The sequence below is a fragment of the Protomyctophum parallelum genome (genome assembly GCF_964188405.1).
Source record: "Protomyctophum parallelum genome assembly, chromosome: 18".
In the NCBI taxonomy this organism is placed as follows: Eukaryota; Metazoa; Chordata; class Actinopteri; order Myctophiformes; family Myctophidae; genus Protomyctophum; species Protomyctophum parallelum.
Window position 1 is genome coordinate 46,359,381 of NC_139716.1, and position 6,323 is coordinate 46,365,703.

The window sequence follows — 6,323 nt, forward strand, 5'->3', positions numbered from 1 at the left end:
TATTGGAGTCGATGTAATTTCCTGTTTTGGTGAATTTTGGGACTTTTATCAAGCTTTCTTTTCCAGCATTTTTAAATGATGGGTACAGTTTAAACCATTTTAAAATGATGGGTACAGTTTAAACCATTTTAAAATGATGGGTACAGTTTAAACCATTTTAAAATGATGGGTACAGTTTAAACCATTTTTAAATGATGGGTACAGTTTAAACCATTTTAAAATGATGGGTACAGTTTAAACCATTTTTAAATGATGGGTACAATTTCTTTTTTTTTTAAATAAATTTTTATCCCACGATTTTGTAACCCAGTTTTCTTTTCACCCAGTGCCAATTATCTAATGTAATCCTGGGCGCTACACTTCCTCTGCCAACCTGGGGGGGCAGCGGACTGACCTCATGCCTCCTTTTATGCATGAGGAGTCCAAGCTGCTTCTTTTCACCTGACAGAGGGGAATTTCCCCGGCCGGACGTAGCGTGTGGAAGGGACACGTTATTCCGACCAGTTCCTTTCCCCTCCATCAGACGCCCCGGCTGGCCAGGGCGAGGTAGTTTTAGAGACCAGGATTACGGCATGTTTTTGTGAGGGTATCTACCCTAGGGGACACGGGGAGAACATGCAAACTCCACACAGAAAGGCCCTATCGCCAACCCCCGCCTCGGGTATGGGCACTGATGACGCGGAGGAGGGAACACGCCGCCAGTTCCCACAGCGTCCCCAGCGGGAATTTAACCCAGGACCTTCTAGCTGTGAGGCGACAGCACTACCAACTGTGCTACCGTGCCCCTTTGATGGGTACAATTTCAACCATTTTACAATGATGGGTGCAGTTTCAACCGTTTTAAAATGATGGGTACATTTTCAACCATTTTAAAATGATGGGTACAATTTCAACCATTTTAAAATGATTAGTACAGTTTCAAACCATTAAGATGCTAAATGTAAGCCTACAGAAATGTATTTGATGACTGAAGCAAATCAAGCAATGTAAGACACTGGGGGTCCTGGCACAGGGTCTCAATTTGAACCCTAATGCCTGTTCGTCACAATGTGGGACAGACAGGGTCTCAATTTGAACCCTGATGCCTGTCAGTCACAATGTGGGACAGACAGGGTCTCAATTTGAACCCTGATGCCTGTCAGTCACAATGTGGGACAGGGTCTCAATATGGGACTTTGCCATAAATCTGGTCACCCTACTGCACATGTAAACAGAGCTGCTAAATAAATCGGAGGTCTTTTTGTAGCTATTATTGAGATTTGTCTCAAAACAGCTACTTATACCCGGTTTCAGAACGACCAGGACACAATTCCCCGTTCATTTTCCTCACAGACTTTTCAAAAAGTATTTATTTAAAGACGTTTACGCTGCGGACAAAGACAACTGGAGTTGTGACAAATCATGACAAACACAATATGTTTTGGGCCGAACAAATAATTAGTAAGAAGAAAAAAATGGCAGGTTGTTTTGTTTTTCTTCTTACAAATTATTTGATCGGCCCAAAACATTGTGTTTATTGTCATGTACACCCCTTGGTGGACATCATATTGGCCACAATTAGGAGACTCAAATGGCGCTTACAGTCCATATAGATAAAACTAATAGGAGAGATAACAGATCTACATCTAGATGGATGCTATGTATGTCCATAGATAAAACTAATAGGAGAGATAACAGATATAAAGACATTAGATGGATGCTATGTATGTCCATAGATAAAACTAATAGAGATAAGGTAACAGATCTACATCTAGATGGATGCTATATATGTCCATAGATAAAACTAATAGGAGAGATAACAGATCTACATCTAGATGGATGTTATGTATGTAAATCTAGATAAAATGTGTAGAATGTGATATAGCTCAAGGACCAATAAGATAATAGAGAATAATCATCATCATCATCATCATCATCATAACTGTAAGTTATGCAGGAATGCCTAGCTGCTGGTGTTTATAACGATACTAATTATATTATATAGCCTAACTATGAAGTTTATAACGATAATAAGTATAAAACTATGAATTCTACTGGTGTTTATTTGGGGGTCCTTGACATGAAAAGGTTTGGGAACCACTGCTTTATGGTGTCGTCCACAGTTAACAGTTTTGTTTTGAGTTGTGCTTGAAATGTAGGCTACTGTAATTCTGCAATATGTCAATGAATTAATAAACAATTAATCAATCAGACAGGTCCATTTGGTTCCATTTGTACACTCACAATGTAAATGGGGGTCTCAGAGATATAAATGCCATTAAATGGGGGTCCGTAGACTAACGCATGTAAAACCGGGGGTCCTTGAAATGAAACGGGTTGAGAATCACTGCTAGAGCCGTAAATATGGAACCAGTACTTTGAGCTGCGTGTGTTGCAGAATGCATGGAAAAGTGGGTATTAACGCCATCTGGTGGTGGAATTTTACTGACAGAGGTAGAACTATACTTCTTCCGTACCACAGTGTTTTACAGTGCTTTGAGCTGCGTGTGTTGCAGAATGCATGGAAAAGTGGGTATTAACGCCATCTGGTGGTGGAATTTTACTGACAGAGGTAGAACTATACTTCTTCCGTACCACAGTGTTTTACAGTGGTAGAACTATACTTCTTCCGTACCACAGTGTTTTACAGAGGTAGAACTATACTTCTTCCGTACCACAGTGTTTTACAGTGGTAGAACTATACTTCTTCCGTACCACAGTGTTTTACAGAGGTAGAACTATACTTCTTCCGTACAACAGTGTTTGGTTGTGTTTACTTCCGCTAGCCCAGCTAGCTAGCTAGCTAGCTTAGCTAGCTTCCACCATAGAAGTAGCTAGCTGTGTGGTTAGTTAGCTTCTGAAACAAGACTTTATTTGTTTTAAAACATTTTTTATTTAATCGACAGTTTGTGTTAATTAATGTTCTGTCCTTTAGAACAACAATAAAACACGTGACTCGTAATAATAGCCATGGAAATAAAATACAGCTAACTGTAGCTAAAGCTATTTTCGGAGCTCACGTTTTATTTTGAAGAGAAAGCGGAAATGCAGCGTTTAACGTCAGAATATTGATGCTTGACTTGACGAGTAGAACTACCTCTTAATTTGAAAGCTTCCGGAAGTGCGTTCGCATAAATTGACTAAACATCGACTTGACGGACTGACTGACTGTAAAACACTGTGGTACGGAAGAAGTATAGTTCTACCACTGTAAAACACGGTTGTACGGAAGAAGTATAGTTCTACCACTGTAAAACACTGTTGTACGGAAGAAGTATAGTTCTACCACTGTAAGACACGGTTGTACGGAAGAAGTATAGTTCTACCACTGTAAAACACTGTTGTACGGAAGAAGTATAGTTCTACCACTGTAATACACGTTTGTACGGAAGAAGTATAGTTCTACCTGTCAGTAAAATTCCACCACCAGATGGCGTTAATACCCACTTTTCCATGCATTCTGCAACACACGCAGCTCAAAGCACTGTAAAACACTGTTGTACGGAAGAAGTATAGTTCTACCTCTGTCAGTAAAATTCCACCACCAGATGGCGTTAATACCCACTTTTCCATGCATTCTGCAGCACACGCAGCTCAAAGCACTGGTTCCATATTTACGGCTCTAGCAGTGATTCTCAACCCGTTTCATTTCAAGGACCCCCGGTTTTACATGCGTTAGTCTACGGACCCCCATTTAATGGCATTTATATCTCTGAGACCCCCATTTACATTGTAACATCAAGGTTCATTTAACTCTGAGAGTGTACAAATGGAACCAAATGGACCTGTCTGATCGATTGATTTGATTTGTTAGATTAATTCATTGACATAATTATTGCAGAATTACAGTAGCCTACATTTCAAGCACAACTCAAAACAAAACTGTTAACTGTGGACGAGTCACGACACCATAAAGCAGTGGTTCCCAAACTTTTTCATGTCAAGGACCCCGAAAATTGACACTAATTACCCCACGGACCCCCATTTGAAAAGACATGCCAGGGACCCCCATAAGAGAAGTTTTTTTTTCTATGGTGAAAAAAGAAATGTGTGTGTTAATAATATATATATTAATAATAATTATTATTATTAATAATAATAATAATAATAATTAATATATATATTATTAATAATAATAATAATTATTATTAATATATATATATTATTAATAATAATTATTATTATTAATAATAATAATAAAATTCTATGGGGGGAAATGTGTTTGTGTTAATAATATTATTAATAATAATAATAATTATTATTAATAATAATAATAATAATAATAATAATAATAATTAATATATAATAAATAATATAATATATTATTATATATTATATATAATAATATACCATAATTATATATTATTATATAATAATAATTGTGTTATTATTATAACACAATTGGATGTTGTTGGTTCAACATCCAACATCCAATTGATGCCCCACAGGCTAATTAATTAGTGTGGGTTTGGGGGTCCTTGACATGAAAAGGTTTGGTAATCAGTGATCTAGGGACCCCTCCCTCCAAAATCATGTGGGGACCCCCACGGGGTCCAGACCCACGGGGTTAGGGTTACAAGGACAAGGGTTTTCAACAGGTGGTCCGTGGACCACTGGTGGTCCGTGGAGGCATTCCATGTGGTCCCTGACCATTCACTTAGTAATGGAGGATTTGTTGTGTTTTGTAATTTTCTTTCCAATAGTTGAGAAACAGTGGCCTGAATGACTTGGTCAAGAAATTCAATAGAAAAAGGGAGTTAGAATCTCAAGAAAGGAAAGAGCACTGTTTTGTCTGGTTGAGTCATTATTATTAGGAAATTATTAGTAGTCGAATGGTTGAGAAACATATATATGTACAGTGGTCCCCAGGTTGATTCTATAGTCAGGGTGGTGGTCCCCAGGTTGATTCAATAGTCAGGGTGGTGGTCCCCAGGTTGATTCTATAGTCAGGGTGGTGGTCCCCATGTTGATTCTATAGTCAGGGTGGTGGTCCCCAGGTTCATTCTATAGTCAGGGTGGTGGTCCCCAGGTTGATTCTATAGTCAGGGTGGGGTCCCCAGGTTCATTCTATAGTCAGGGTGGGGTCCCCAGGTTCATTCTATAGTCAGGGTGGTGGTCCCCAGGTTGATTCTATAGTCAGGGTGGGGGTCCCCAGGTTGATTCTATAGTCAGGGTGGTGGTCCCCAGGTTGATTCTATAGTCAGGGTGGAGGTCCCCAGGTTGATTCTATAGTCAGGGTGGTGGTCCCCAGGTTCATTCTATAGTCAGGGTGGGGGTCCCCAGGTTGATTCTATAGTCAGGGTGGGGGTCCCCAGGTTGATTCTATAGTCAGGGTGGGGGTCCGCAGTTTCTTTCTATAGTCAGGGTGGGGGTCCCCAGGTTGATTCTATAGTCAGGGTGGTGGTCCCCAGGTTGATTCTATAGTCAGGGTGGTGGTCCCCAGGTTGATTCTATAGTCAGGGTGGGGTCCCCACTCCCAGGTTGATTCTATAGTCAGGGTGGGGGTCCCCAGGTTGATTCTATAGTCAGGGTGGGGGTCCGCAGTTTCTTTCTATAGTCAGGGTGGGGGTCCCCAGGTTGATTCTATAGTCAGGGTGGTGGTCCCCAGGTTGATTCTATAGTCAGGGTGGGGTCCCCAGGTTGATTCTATAGTCAGGGTGGGGGTCCCCAGGTTGATTCTATAGTCAGGGTGGTGGTCCCCAGGTTGATTCCATAGTCAGGGTGGGGGTCCCCTGCAGGTTCTTTCTATAGTCAGGGTGGTGGTCCCCAGGTTGATTCTATAGTCAGGGTGGGGTCCCCAGGTTGATTCTATAGTCAGAGTGGTGGTCCCCAGGTTGATTCTATAGTCAGGGTGGTGGTCCCCAGGTTGATTCCATAGTCAGGGTGGGGGTCCCCAGGTTGATTCTATAGTCAGGGTGGGGTCCCCTGGTTGATTCTATAGTCAGGGTGGTGGTCCCCACTCCCCAGGTTGATTCTATAGTCAGGGTGGGGGTCCCCAGGTTGATTCTATAGTCAGGGTGGGGGTCCCCAGGTTGATTCTATAGTCAGGGTGGGGTCCCCAGGTTGATTCTATAGTCAGGGTGGGGGTCCCCAGGTTGATTCTATAGTCAGGGTGGGGGTCCCTGGCTCTAGGACTACTAGGTTATTCTCCCAGGTTGTGTTTTCACAGTTTATCTTGAACGCAGCTCAGCCTCAGTCAGTGTGACTTTAAGCTGATAACAGAAACAGTTCTGCTGCTCTGAGTCTCTGAGTCACATTACAACTACAGCTCTGCTGCTCTGAGTCTCTGAGTCACATTACAACTACAGCTCTGCTGCTCTGAGTCACAGTACATTACAACATGA